We start from the raw sequence: 16,223 nt of genomic DNA on the forward strand, positions 1-16,223 counted from the left end.
TTCTTTTAATGAAGAGGGCAGTGTTTTTCCTCCGAAGGTCTGTCAGCCCTAGGCCTCCGTTTCCGGGTTTCGATGTAGTCGATCCTACTGCTACTCTAAAAATATGGCCTTTCCATACGTATCGACACATTGTACTCATCATAGATTTCACTATGTCTGGAGGTGTTGGTAAAATCTGAGCGACATATGCAGCTTTCGAAAGAACTGCACAGTTTATTAGTTTAATTCTTTGCTTTATATTTAAGTCTCTCGTTTTATGCAGTATTAAGCTGCCTCTGATTTTTCCTAACAGCTGTTTCCAATTAGCAGCCGTTGTTCTTAATGGGCAATTGTAAAACGTTATGCCCAAAGCAGTGTGACGGTCCACCCTGTTTGCCCACGGTAGCTGCACATTGTCAAGACCCTGTAAATTTAAAAAGGAACTTTTCGTTTCATTTATCCTCGCACCAGTTACCCTGCTATAAAGCAATAACTTGTCCGTTAGCTGGGCACAGTCATCATCGCTCCTTACTAGAACTCCCACATCGTCAGCGTATGCATTTGTAACCGTCTTCAGCCCATCTATTGTTCTGCCTTCTAAGGTTGTGTTCAAAAGCCGTAAAAGGGGTTCCAGAGCAACCACATAAAACAACATGGACAGGGGACTTCCCTGAGGAACACCACTAGATATCAATACTTCATTAGTATATTGCCCATTGATCGAGATTTTGGTTCGTATGCCTCTGACGATGTTCATTGAAACCGCTAAGTTGCCATCATTGAAACCTATGTGTTTCAAGGTTCTGAACAGATATCCGTAGTTGACTCTGTCAAACGCTTTAGCAGAATCAATGAAGGCAATGCCTCCATTCGCTGACGATGATGAGAAAATAGAAATAATGTCTCGATATTCACATACAGTCTTAAAAATGGTACGTCGAGGGAGACACGTCTTGTGGCATCCAATGACTTTTTCTAAAATCGGTCCCATTCTTAATTACACGTGCAACTACCTTGTAATCTGAGTTCATTAGACTGATCGGCCTCATTTTAGTAATATCTTTCGTGTCCGTACTCCTTCCCTTTGGAAGTAGTACAGTAACACTTTCCTTGAAAGCAGCAGGAATTTCCTCTCCTCTCAAGACGTCATTAACTACTTCCGTGAATTGGGAACCTATGAGGTGCCAAAAGGTCCTATAAAACTCCACAGGCAGGCCGTCTGCGCCTGGAGACTTCCGTGAAGGTGAAGATTTGAGTATATCAAAAACCTCGTAATTCGTAATTTTTAACGTTAAACCTCTGTTCTCCTCCTCTTTAACAACTGCCTCTATTCCAAATTTCTGTAAAAACTCTTGTACTGAGTTGTCGTCAGTATCATTTCCAGAATATAATTGCTGAAAAAATCTATATGCTTCATGTAAGATATCCCTTTGTTCTGTCAGGACTCTGTTATCTTCCGTTCTGAGGCTGGCAATAAAATTTCTTCTTCTGTTTTTTGTGTGTTGTATAAAGTGGTAGATGGAGGTGTGATTTGATTTGTAATCCCTCCAGATGTACCCTCTTGATACTTATCATTTTGGCTTTAACGTTTTTAATATTGATGAAGACGTCTTGAGACATTGGTTGGTCGTAAAGGTCTCTTAAGCAAGAGTAATAAAACTCCATTGTGTGTCTTGACCACATTGCCCTTTCTTTGGCGTAAGATATCAGCGCTGCTCTTATCATTTTCCTGGCGGCCATAGTCCACCATTCAATAGTTGTTCTATATTTAGTACGCATCCTTAAAACAGACTGCCAAGTTTCTCGCATCTTTAAAGCTAGAGCGTTTGCAGAGAGGATATTGATATTTAATTTCCAGAGTGGGCGACCCCAATATGTCTTTTGGCTGGTTAATTTGATGCTGCTCCTCACTCGGAGGTGGTCAGAGAAGGCAGCTGGTATCACCTCGATACTACAGACTTTAGTGTCTAAAGTGGGGGTCACATATATTCTGTCGATTCTGCTCTGTGTAGCACCAGTGATATATGTGAAGCGAACCAGCGTCGGGTATTTTATTTCCCACGCGTCAAACCACTTCATGTTGGTGACCAATGCCTGCAATTCTTGGGAGAAGTTAAAATTTGGTCGCTGATACTTTTTATTTAAAACGCAATTAAAATCTCCACCAACGACAATTTCTGCAGGGTTTTCTCGGAGTAGAAATAAAATGTCACTTTTAATAAAGGCTGCCCTCTCTCGTCTCGCATTGTTGCCGGAAGGTGCGTAAAGGTTTATAAAAGTGGTGTTAAAAATTTTCCAGCTCATTCCCCTCCCCGACTCTAAAAGGCACACGTTTGTCATCTCGATCCCTTCTTTAGCAAGGATGGCTGCTCCACACGCGTTTTCTGGAGCCACATTCAACACCTCTTTGTAGCCTGAAACATACAATTCTTTGACATTGACTTCCTGCAGGAAGGCGATGTCTGTATCTGACTGATACAGAAAGTCCTTCAGTGCAGCTACCTTTGCTTGACTCTGAATTTTGTTTATGTTTAAGGTGGTCACGTTATATGTATGTTCCACTGTGAGACGCTACAAGACAGTAAATAGAGGACACGGTATTGGAGCCGCGTTCAATAACTTCTGTTTATATATATATATATATATATATATATATATATATATATATATATATAGTGTTATTTTACTTTTATTCCATTGACGGTTTTCCTTCCTTTTTTCTTTCTTCTTAGAGTTCGGTGTGACAATTTTTAATAAAAAAGTTCTTCCTCAAAAGCCCCTTCCGCCCCCATTGCATCGGTCTGATCGTCCGCCCAGTTAAATCGTGGCTCGGTGATGTCGTGTCCATGTCCTTGTCCAAGTCGGGTTTCATTGTCCATATATAATGTATTGTCATGCAAGGGCTCATATGTTCCGTGTGGCGTGTCAGCCCGTTCTTGTCCCTTGTTCCGATCCGAAGACTCGCCGACCGCTTCCTTTTGTGAATCTTCGTCCTTCTTTCCGGTCTCCTGTATCTTCCTCAGCCGCTCTCTTAAAATGGTTCAAATGGCTCTGAGCACTATGGGACTCAACTGCTGAGGTCATTAGTCCCCTAGAACTTAGAACTAGTTAAACCTAACTAACCTAAGGACATCACACACATCCATGCCCGAGGCAGGATTCGAACCTGCGACCGTAGCGCTCTCGCGGCTCCAGACTGCAGCGCCAGAACCGCGCGGCCACTTCGGCCGGCGCTCTCTTAAAGGAGGGGCCAAGTTCCCTGCAGCTTGATGTGCTCTTCGTCTCTTTTTATTTTTTGATGATTTCGGTGAAATCGTCGGTGAAACCTTTGGTGAACTTCCTGGCGACTCCGTGGAAGGTCGAGGAGAAGTCACCTGACTCGCCTTCGTGGCGGAAGATTTTTGAGCTCCGTTAATTTCGGAGTCGGCCGTTACTGCTGTTTCTACGACACGTGAGATGGGTGGTGCCATTGGTTCGTCTTCTTGCGCCCCCCCCCCCCCCCCCCCGCCCCCCCCCCGCCTTTCCCTTTGACGTTTCCTGAACCTGTCTGTGGTGTCCTGTCATCTGTGTGGTTGTCAGTTTTTTGTTATATCACTTCCTCTTTATGTCCATCCACTGTAGTTCCCTCTGGGATGTTGGCCCTTTCGTGTGTAACTACCGCTTTGTACTCTACCATGTCTACATCGGGTATTATCGGTGAAACTTGTCGCTCGTTGGAAGAGTTGTCAGACTCAGATGCCCTCTGTGACGTCATTACTGGCCAGATTCTGATTGTCATCGTTAATCAACTCCGCCGTGCTTCCCGTTTGCGTGCGCTCGTCGGAAGGTCCCGTCTGCTTGGCCATATTCTGTTGATAGGGGGCCCGGCTAGCTGCCGCGGCAGCGTACGTCACTCGCTTGCTAACAACTTGTCCTGGGACAGCCGCCTCGTTAGTCGGTAACTGAGGAACCCGCCTTCTACTGCACTCACTTCTGACGTTCCCTGTGGCGTTACATAACGCACAAGTCCGTGGCTGCCCATCATAAATTATGAGAGCGCGATGGCCACAGATATTCAAGTAAGAAGGGATATGTCGTAAGAGCTCAATCTTAATCTGTCTAACTCCATTCAAAACCGGAAACATATATTGCTCCGACCATTTTTCTGCAATATTAGATATAACCCTACCATAGGGCCGAAGAGCAGCATTTATTGCTCCGGCAGGGACCTCGAACGGCAGTTCGAAAACTCTCACTGTTCTAATGCCTAGCCCAGCATGGGAAACAAGAACGTCACTAACGGTTCCGTCAGCATGATTAAATTTCATTTTGCCACCACACTTGTCAACTATCGAGGAGCACAAATCAGAGGAAATCAATTTCAAAAAGACAGAATTGGAAACAAAAGAAAGACGAACGCCAATAATTTCGTCTCCTGTGATCTTAACTGTTTCTGAAAGCCACCTTTTGATCTCAAACGCCTTTGGTCTTTTACAGGCCCAATCAAAAGTGAATCTAACCGTATCTCTTCTTTCACAGTTAATTTCGTTCATTTTGTCATTTTAAATCACTGAAAGATGCGAAGTAAACAAAGCGCTCTACTGACCTTCGTAACAGCCACACAGCCGCTGTTTACGCCAGCCCTCCTAGCGCTCCAGCCACACGTCCGTCCGGCTCGGCGGCCGAGCAGCGAATGCCGCTAACTAGAGGCCAGCAAATAGGTGCGGTATCTTTGACTTACTTATTGGCACAGTACCCGCTATCACAGATAAATCGCAACATTAGATACGATAGTAGTTGTGTTTCCCGTGGGGAACGACTTATGTTGACTGAAAAGCATTAACTGACATTCTTATGTCACGTCTCAAGAGAAAATCACTCACATTATTCAATTGAAATGGCACGATAATATCAAGTGAATTTGGTTGGATAGTTCTGTGCCATCAAGGAAGTAACTCGTCGGTCACAGAGTTGCCAAACATATTCTGCGTTGTTGCCAAGTTTCAGTTATACTGCCAGGAAGGAAACCAGCTGATGTGTTCTTTGAGTGACCACGGAAGTGACTGTAGCTTCGTCCTTGCGAGTGGCAAGGGCCGCAATCTCCTCATTATATGTCATTGAATCGTATTCGCATTTCTGTAACTAGGTTTAGAGGCTACAGTGTAATTACTTGTAATACATCGATGCACTGAGTGCAAACTAAATGTAATAAATCAATAACTGCGACAATTATTTGTATTTTATTGTCTTAGTGGGACCGAAACCTTGTAAGTATATTCACCAGACGCGATTCACAATTTTAGAGCTTCTCCAGTTTTTGAGTTGGCAACGTATTTTTGCTGTACACTATTGTTATTGAGATCACCGTCATAGGCACATCCGCCAGAAGACATGGTCTGGCTTCTTGTTGTCAGCTTTTCTGACGGACATTCTGCCTTTGCTCTAAACGTGAAGAATTAAGGTGAATTCGAATATTCCATATGGTGAAAATCTGATGTTTCTATTCTTCCAGCTCCAACATTCAAAAAACAGTTACAATAAGCGGTAGAAAAGCGCCTGTGAACAAAAAATTAATAATGCAGTCATAATTAGTGGAATCTGACAAATTCCATCTGTCATCTGATGGCCGAGGGGTTCTAGGCGCTTCAGTCTGGAACCGCGCTGCTTCTACGGTCGCAGGTTCGAATCCTGCCTCGGGCATGGATGTGTGTGATGTCCTTAGGTTAGTTAGGTTTAAATACGTCTAAGTCTAGGGGCTGATGACCTAAGATGTTAAGTCCCATAGTGCTTAGAGCCATTTCAACCATTTGTCATCTGATAATTGTGAAAAACTACTTTCTTCATCTGCACAGCACCGCAGTATGAACTCAAGGGTTTCGTAGCATTCCTATACTTAATTTCGTTGTGATCGTTTTCAATGACAGTAAGGGTACCGCGCATGCGGCATAGATGGGAATTCGCGTCTGACGAGGAGCGTGTGTAGATAGGTGCTGCAGAGAGGTTGGCTGCTGTGTCCCGATAGTGCCCACCGCCTGAGGCTCGAATCCTCCCTCCGGCATGGATATGTGTGTCGTCCATAGTGTAAGTTAGTTTAAGTTAGATTAAGTAGTGTGTAAGCTTAGGGACTGATGACCTAAGCAGTTTGGTCCCATAAGATCTTACCACAAATTTACAACAGTTTAAATCGAAAATACTGCATCTCGGTTCTTACAATAGTGCAATAGGTGCGCACTGGTTAGATGTAACTGAAGAGAGACTCCAACTCGGATTGTGGTTAAGGGCGAATCCCAAGCGCATGGCCACGAACAGTTGGGAGCGGAAACTTAATGTCATCAGAGCCTTGTTGAAGGACCATGACACGCGATCGTTAGACAGACTGCAAAAAAATGGCTCTGAGCACTATGGGACTTAACTGCTGAGGTCATCAGTCCCCTAGAATTTAGAACTACTTAAGCCTAACTAACCTAAGAACATCACACACATCCATGCCCGAGGCAGGATTCGAACCTGCGACCGTAGCGGTCGCGCGGCTCCAGACTGTAGCGCCTAGAACCGCTCGGCCACACCGACCGGCAGACCGACTGCAGAAAGTTTAGTTTATAAATACATACATACTTAGCAAAATATATCATGTCGCAGCAGTCTTACTGATACCGCAGGTCACCACACAAAAATACCAGCTGCAGCGTGTTGGTATGTGGGGAAATAAAATATCTTAAAGTATCCGTGCACGTCCGCAGCTCGTGGTCGTGCGGTAACGTTCTCGCTTCCCACGCCCGGGTTCCCAGGTTCGATTCCCGGTGGGGTCAGGGATTTTCTCTGCCTCGTGATGACTGGGTGTTGTGTGATGTCCTTAGGTTAGTTAGGTTTAAGTAGTTCTAAGTTCTAGGGGACTGATGACCATGGATGTTAAGTTCCATAGTGCTCAGAGCCATTTTATCCGTCCACACGGCGACTTTTCAGAGGCAAAACGGAGGACCTAGAATTAAAGACGTTAAGTCTAGATGTGACGCACTGTTTCTAACTCGTGCTTTTAAACTAATACATGCCACTAAGACAGGCATCACGGAAATTCTGTTCCTCTCGTTGGACCCTGGGGATAGGAACGCTCCTGTTAACGTAGCGCATATACACTCCTGGAAATGGAAAAAAGAACACATTGACACCGGTGTGTCAGACCCACCATACTTGCTCCGGACACTGCGAGAGGGCTGTACAACCAATGATCACACGCACGGCACAGCGGACACACCAGGAACCGCGGTGTTCGCCGTCGAATGGCGCTAGCTGCGCAGCATTTGTGCACCGCCGCCGTCAGTGTCAGCCAGTTTGCCGTGGCATACGGAGCTCCATCGCAGTCTTTAACACTGGTAGCATGCCGCGACAGTGTGGACGTGAACCGTATGTGCAGTTGACGGACTTTGAGCGAGGGCGTATAGTGGGCATGCGGGAGGCCGGGTGGACGTACCGCCGAATTGCTCAACACGTGGGGCGTGAGGTCTCCACAGTACATCGATGTTGTCGCCAGTGGTCGGCGGAAGGTGCACGTGCCCGTCGACCTGGAACCGGACCGCAGCGACGCACGGATGCACGCCAAGACCGTAGGATCCTACGCAGTGTCGTAGGGGACCGCACCGCCACTTCCCAGCAAATTAGGGACACTGTTGCTCCTGGGGTATCGGCGAGGACCATTCGCAACCGTCTCCATGAAGCTGGGCTACGGTCCCGCACACCGTTAGGCCGTCTTCCGCTCACGCCCCAACATCGTGCAGCCCGCCTCCAGTGGTGTCGCGACAGGCGTGAATGGAGGGACGAATGGAGACGTGTCGTCTTCAGCGATGAGAGTCGCTTCTGCCGTGGTGCCAATGATGGTCGTATGCGTGTTTGGCGCCGTGCAGGTGAGCGCCACAATCAGGACTGCATACGACCGAGGCACACAGGGCCAACACCCGGCATCATGGTGTGGGGAGCGATCTCCTACACTGGCCGTACACCACTGGTGATCGTCGAGGGGACACTGAATAGTGCACGGTACATCCAAACCGTCATCGAACCCATCGTTCTACCATTCCTAGACCGGCAAGGGAACTTGCTGTTCCAACAGGACAATGCACGTCCGCATGTATCCCGTGCCACCCAACGTGCTCTAGAAGGTGTAAGTCAACTACCCTGGCCAGCAAGATCTCCGGATCTGTCCCCCATTGAGCATGTTTGGGACTGGATGAAGCGTCGTCTCACGCGGTCTGCACGTCCAGCACGCACGCTGGTCCAACTGAGGCGCCAGGTGGAAATGGCATGCCAAGCCGTTCCACAGGACTACATCCAGCATCTCTACGATCGTCTCCATGGGAGAATAGCAGCCTGCATTGCTGCGAAAGGTGGATATACACCGTACTAGTGCCGACATTGTGCATGGTCTGTTGCCTGTGTCTATGTGCCTGTGGTTCTGTCAGTGTGATCATGTGATGTATCTGACCCCAGGAATGTGTCAATAAAGTTTCCCCTTCCTGGGACAATGAATTCACGGTGTTCTTATTTCAATTTCCAGGAGTGTAGATGCCAGCCTAGACTACGCCCGAAAGTATTATGTCGATTGGAGCTATATAAGACTTCCATCAGCACAAACCAACACTAGAACCGTCTATGATTATATTACCAGACATCGTCTTCACAACCAAATTCAGGTAAATTAAACTACTAAAAACTGAATGAACGCCTGGAAAGATATCAGCAATAAAATTCTACCAACTAGAGTCAGTGCTGTATGGTACGACGTAAATGAAACCATACCCACAGCAGAACAATTATGGAAAATCAAATTGAGACCATCTCCATACTGCGACAAATGTCGGCTTGTAGAAACTGTAGCGCACATGTTCTTATGTGAAAATAGAATCATAATTTGGAACTGGACTAGGAAGAAATTGGCACTTATCAACAGAACCGCAGTAAGTCATATACCGAAAACTGAAGCGTTACAACCCGACTGGAATTGTTACCCATCCGCAAAGAATGACAGTTATTTGTGGCTTCTGGGACAGTTTGTGTTTTATGTGTTAACAAACAAAACTTCGAACTTAGAAGAGTACATGTTTTATATTGCAGAAGAACATTTTAAGTTGAAGAAGAATAACAAATATATGGAATGTTTTCAAATTTTTTTACCTATTGCTTTATGTGGGCTACAAAGAGGTGGACAGTTTTATTGATTAGAAGCAGAATACTATGCATGGGGGCTTAATTATATACAATGCAAATAATTTTCATTTTAGTAGCTGCCTGTCCGGTTACGCAGTCTCGTAACCGGTTGGCCCTGAGTAGTATTAGTACGCAATCTGACTGCATAGAATAACAACAAAGAATGAAAGGAAATTTCCGTTAACACAATTAATTAATTAAGTCCCCAGCAACTATAAAAGCTACGGAACAAAAACTACGAAACAACAAAGCACAAGAGTAACTATTCTGTGTGTGGAAGTGTGATTCAACGTACACGTCTGGCACGGTTCTTCCTCAATAAGACAAGGTATTTTAAGCACCATTTACACTGAAGTAATTAAAAAAAACAGAAATACTATAATTGCACATAGAAACCAGAATTACACTCTAATACACGAACACAAGCCAGATGCTTTGTTGGCTGAACCATTGACCAAGAGACATTGTTAGTTAGGAAATTAAAAAAAAAAAGTTTTTTTTACCTTCATATATATTGACCAAATATACACTCTGATCATTACAACATCCCCATTCGAACAGCATCGGCTGTCTAGCCCATCAGAACAACTGCACACGACATGCTCACGACTAGTCACGGCAACTTCAGAACTACTACTGCCCACAGCAACTTCTGAACAAGCACTGCCCACGGCAACTTCTCAACTACGACCGCCAGTGGAGGCGGCAGAATAATACTCTTTGGCGCAGTCTCTGGCGCTGTGACTCAGTGTAGCCACCTTTAATATGCCCCTCCTCCACGGACTAGAATTTGATGGCATTTTTGTCAGCATTGGTGGTGAAAATACCACCAAATTCGTCAAAAAAATACAGACAAAAATAAAAGATAATATTAATAAGTAAATACCACATAACTAAATAAATTTTGGCTTTGCACTGACCCTTCATTAACCTAATATGTAAAATACAGTAAGGAATAAAAATGCTTGCATACATGTGATTTTACATACACAAGTATCATTCAATCAATGGCACCAGCAATGACAAATAGGTGTAGGTAAGAGTCTCATAACATTTCATAAACAGTAAATACACAAAAAATCAGTTTACAAATATTCACATAAAATTTTTTCAATACTTCAATAAACAAGTAGTACTCCTCAGAGTAGTTGACAGTTCCAACAGTAGCACCCAGCAATGGTCAACAGGTGCAAATAGCAGTCTCATAACATTTCATCAGCAGTATTTAAACAGCTCCAACAGTGGCACCCAGCAATGTTGAACAGGTGCAGACACCAACAAGTGACATTATCTCAGTAGAAGCAATTCCATCAGTGGCACTCAGCAATGTTGAGTAGCTTCGGACACCAACAAGTGACATCATCTCAGTAGAAGCAGTTCCATCAGTGGCACCCAGCAATGTTGAACAGGTGCAGGTAACAGTCCATAATATTCACTATCACTAATTAGACAGTTCATCAGAGTTCATCAGCAGAAATTAAACATCTCCTAGTGGCACCCATCATGATGAACAAGTGCGGGTAACAGTCCATAATATTCACTATCACTAATTAGACAGTTCATCAGAGTTCTTAAGTATAAATTAAACATTTCTAAGTGGCACCCATCAATGTTGAACAGGTGCAAGCACGAACAACAGTTTGAAGGCACACACAATTGCTTTTACAAAATTATTATTAATGCTCTTACACTAAACATACAAATTATAACAAACACACAAATGATATCAGATAATTGTCATATTAACTATTACAATACACAAATAACAGTAAACCTATAATATTTGTGGGTGTCAGTGCAAGCCACAACAAACACGTAAAATAATATTTAGGAGATAGGTCGGTACCAATTATTTGGGATTAGGAAGGGAAAACACACAAAACACACTCACTCATCTTTCATCCACATTAAGTGCTACTGTGTAATTGAATAGTGTTAACTGTGTAAATGCAATTCTGTCAAAGATTTGATGTTCGACATGTGTATCAAGTAGTAGTGGCAGCAATGTATAACAGTCAATAATAGTTAGTCAACGTCATAGTCATCATGTCAAGACCAATGTTTGCAAAGCCAAATCAAATGTACGGTTGCTGAACAACTGTCAGTGAGCCAAGATATGCAAATACTTCCTCTCTCTAAAAAAAAAAAAAAAAAAAAAAAAAAGTATATACTGCTTAGTGATTTAACAAATTGTGTGTGTAGACAATCTTCCTTCCACTTGAGTGTTCTAGTCTGCCATCTCCATCCTCCTTGTTCCATATAAACCAACAAAAAAATATGCTCCTCACTTACTTTACCTCTTATCCACCAAAACTCCAATGATCATCAGCATCACATAATCTTAATACTTCAATAATACCTCTTACGTCTATACATATAAACCTTATCATCAATATCATTTACCTTACCTCTTGTCCACCAAAACTCCAATAATCATCAACTTCACACAATCTCAATACCTCAATAATACCTCTTCAATACGTCGACACACATAAACCTTATCGCCAATATCATTTCACTTCCATAACAACTCTTTCCTCTAGTCAGTCTCCTCGAACAAGTACAGATCAAATCCTAGTGCAAACTTCAATTCATCATCCCATACAATCCGAAGACACAATGTCCACACACAACCTCTGTGTAATCCATCTGATCTAAATCTTCTACTCATTATGAATTATAAAATACATTTTGGTTACCTTGTCCATCATTCAATAAAAGAAATGCATACATGACCTCTAACAGCCTTTAGTTTGAATAACTTTCAGTAAGTAAGTACGAGTACAGAGTGTGAATGATAGTTATATTTCACAGAGTGTACACCACTTCAATAATCATGGCAAAACAGAAGCAAACATGTGGAGTATTTCTTCTGTCAAGTGTCATTTGCTATTTTAATTGCTCACGAAGAATGCAGTGTAATAACTGTCAATGGTCTAAACCTAGTGTTGGTATGTCATGTCGTTAGCTTCCTTTCTATTAGCATACATTTATACAGCTTCCATAAAACCTCCAGCTCATGTGACTTCAATGAAGTTTCTTGTACCAATGTCGTTCGTAGCATTATAGCAGTTCATTTTCTTATCTTAAAATATAAGGCACTGAGCGTAAGCAAAACATGCAATAGCGAGTAAATATACCAGTAGAGAACAGAATGTCAACAAATGGATGCAACACAATGCCTACAACGAGGCTCTGCCAAGCGAACAATCTATAATTAATACCATAGTGTGACCTAAACTCCATGTTCGTACACCATATAGCATTTCTATATACCAAATTAGAGTATATTTATGACAACAAAACAGAAATGTGTAAATATGCAATCCATACGCAAAGCAGCAAATATATATCTTACATAATAAACAGGTCATTAGCATCATATCAGCATAAGCAAACAAACGTTCATATGAAATCTTAATAAGTAAACATGAAGGCGCAAGCAGATAAATCACAAAGTATAACTTACATACATAACCATATCAGCACAATTAATCAGGTGACAATTATAATTTAAATAAATAAGCACAGCAGGCACATAATAGAAAAAAGTGACATCAGTGAAAAAGCATAGCAGCCAAGCAATGCATAGTATACACAAGTAACAACCCTGTTCATTAATAAAACATTGTCACAATCAGCACGTCGCTTCACAAGTAAATTCATAGAACATGAAATTTAGCACAAAGTATAAATCACGTAATCGCGAGCAGCAAATTACGTCTAAAGTACGTACCTAAGTGGAAATATGTTACCTGAAAAATAAACTCAATTAATAGTTACCTTTTTAGTTTATTAGTTTCTTCTTCGAAATTACATTCTACCTGAAATTTTCTCGATAGCAAGTCCTCTTAACGTCGGACACACACAGAATTTACCTGAAGTTCTTAAATATTTTATACAACCGTATCCTGAAAAATACTGAACGTTAATAACATAATTTATCAAGTCACTATAGCTTTATACTGAATTGAGTCAGAGAAATTAGACAGTGTATTTGTTTACGGCTGTCAGTGCATTCGCACTGAGCGCTCAATCAGCTGTAGGTACGAGTGACGTAGGAAGTAATTGTTTGCGGTCAACGACTGCCTTACGCGGCGCGCAGACTTGACTGTTGCTTTGAGTATGCGCCGCCGCCAGAATACGGCGCGGTATCCTTGTATTCTCCGTGTGTTTACGTATAACTGTTAGTTTCTCAAAGGTATGTCACTCCACAAAAATTTTAACGTTCGATATATGATGTATTCCCTTAGAGCGTCGAGATTTAAGAGTTTCTACTTCGACAGTGTTATCATGAATAATTTTGCGAACTCTATATGGACAGTTATAAAGCAGAAAAAATTTGCGACACAAGCCCTTTCCTTTGTGAGACAAACGATGAGACTTAATTAACACCTTTTGACCGACTGACAAGGTTTTTACACGACCAGGACGTTTAGCTGATTTCTCTCTTCTAGCAGCCGCAGATGCAATATTTTGCAGAGCCAGTTTCACAACTTCAGAATGCCGCAGTTTCCGTGTACGCGGAAAAGGAACTATTTCAGAAATGCGATTTGTTGGTGCTTTATTTTTTAATATCAATATAGGCGGTAAAGAAGTTGAATCATTAGGGAGTTCATTCAGAATGTTTTGAAAAAATATGAAGATACTGATCCCAAGTTCTGTGATTTTGATGATAATAAAGTCGACACAATTTATTTATTTCCTTCATCCATCTCTCTGAAGCGTTAGATTGAGGGTGAAAAAGTGAAATGAAAATTGGTTTAATCTTACGACGCCGTAGAGTATGAAGCCAAATTTTAGAGCGAAACTGTGATCCATTATCTGATATTACCTTATCAACATGTCCCACTTCTTTAAGAAAATGTTTGATGAAAGCATTAGATACTGAACGAGCTGTTGCTTTGCGTAAAGGTGTAAAACACACATATTTTGATGTCAATTCCACTGCTACCAAAATATACGCAAAACCATTAGTAGAACGAACCACTGGACCGAACAAATCGACTGCAGCAATCTCCTTCAATTTCGCTGGAATGATAGGAAACAACGGTGCTCTGTGAGAAATAGTTGGCGGCTTAGCCTTTTGACATAATTTGCATCTGGCAAGACAGATCGAATACGTTTTTCCATATTGCTGAAGTAGCAATTTTCTCGTAATTTATGAAAGCATTTTCTGGGACCAAAATGTGCATAACTGAAATGTGTATACCAAATCAATTTATTAACCCACTCATCAGGAATGCAAACTAACCAAACAGAGTTGTCGACCGATTTTCGTTTAAAAAGAATATCATAGCGAACTAAATAATATTGTCTAATCGCTACGCTTTCCTTTCTCCTCCACTTCTCCTTAATGTCCTTACAGATTGGATCCTTGTTTCTTTAGCGATGTCCTGGAGCGAAGACGAAACAAAATTTTCAAACGCAACACCTTGAATATACATAAAACAATAATTGTTTTCCTTGCAGTCCTCCTCAGCACTTTGTTTCACACCCATAGGTGCACGTGATAAAGCATCAGCAACAATATTTGAAGAACCCTGTATGTAAACAACACTAAAATCAAATTCCTGTAGATACAACGCCCATCGTGGCAATCTTCCATGTGTTAATTTTGTTGACATAAGAAATTCCAGAGCTCGATGATCGGTGTAAACCTTAGTATGTCTGCCATACAAAAATATGCGAAATTCCACACAACAGCCAAGGCTTCAAGTTCCGTAATCGAATAATTCTTTTCTGATTTAGAGAGAACACGACTTCCAAATGCAATAGTTTTCTGTACTACAACGCCGTTTTCTTCTATCTCTTGAAATAAGTGTGCACCTAGGCCTTTGTATGATGAGTCCGTCGCCAAACAAAAATCTTTAGATAAATCCGGATGTGAAAGAGGTGGAGCAGCAACTAAAGCATCACGAAGTTGTTCAAATTCTGACTGAGCTTCCTCATACCAACACCAATTAGAATTCTTTCCAGATAGTTCACATAAACGAGGTGTCGCCAAATTGTCCAATCTAACAAAACGTCTAAGAAAATTACAGACACCAAGGAAACTACGAACATCACGTTTTGTAGTAGGAACAGCATAATTACGAATAGCGTCTAGCTTCTCTGGATCAGGGAGAATACCTTCTGTAGAATAATATGACCAAGAAATTTCACCTGAGAACGACCAAATTCAGATTTTTTCAAGTTCACTGTAATGCCAACTCTTGCAAAAATACGTAATAATGAATCCAAAATTTTGTTATGCTCACTCCAAGAACGTTTAGCAATAAGAATATCGTCAACATATGAAGTAATATTGTCACGAAGACAAACAGGTAAAATTTCGTTTAAACTGCGAATGAATGCTGCAGAAAATATAGTAAGTCCAAACGGTAATTTACGAAATCACTTTTGGGTAAAATAGTCATATCCGGTTATTCTTTACCGACTCTCTAGAGAGATTGATAGTTGCAGAGTTGTTTTGATAGATACAAAGAATAGTAAAAGAGTAGGCAGCGGTGCAGAAAACTAAAAGGAAAATAGCACCACTACAGCTCGGGGCGCTGTGCACGCTACGGCACATATTCACTTAGTGTAGCGAATCCCCTGAGGACATAAATAGCCGCACATAAATTCCAGTTTGTGACTTAGTGGCCAATTTGTTGGAAGTGCGTACACAAATCGATCTAACCATGAACATGCATGTATGTCATTCTTAGAATTGCGAAAGATCTTAAATTTCCGAACAGTTAAAAAGTGTTTATAGTCAAAGGTTTCGCCTCGTGCCGACAAAGACCTACCGCGTCTGTCCCAGTCCGAATGTCGATTATTGTCAAGTTCGCGCGCCTGGCGCTCTCTTGTTGCATCTCGTAAATGAAATAAATTATTTTCTTCAAAGCCCTCTGCTATCTGTGATTCTAAATTTCTTCTACTGTCTTTTCCTACGATTTCGCCTTCAATTTGTTTGACTTGCTTTCGTAATGCCTCAAATTCCCTTTTAACGCGTTCATTAAATTTTCCCTGATTTTCAACATGCTTATTTATGTTCTGGTACTCTTCGGTTTCTGCAAATGGCA

At 42.0% G+C, this 16,223-nt stretch overlaps 1 long non-coding RNA gene across 1 annotated transcript in view; it reads left to right on the top strand.

Annotated features, from left to right (window-relative positions):
• The window catches only part of LOC126203608 (uncharacterized), a 260,723-nt gene that overhangs the window by 106,418 nt on the left and 138,082 nt on the right, over positions 1–16,223 (top strand). The gene's annotated exons all lie outside the window — the stretch shown is intronic.

Source organism: Schistocerca nitens, chromosome 9 (assembly GCF_023898315.1).
Source record: "Schistocerca nitens isolate TAMUIC-IGC-003100 chromosome 9, iqSchNite1.1, whole genome shotgun sequence".
Classification (NCBI taxonomy): domain Eukaryota; kingdom Metazoa; phylum Arthropoda; class Insecta; order Orthoptera; family Acrididae; genus Schistocerca; species Schistocerca nitens.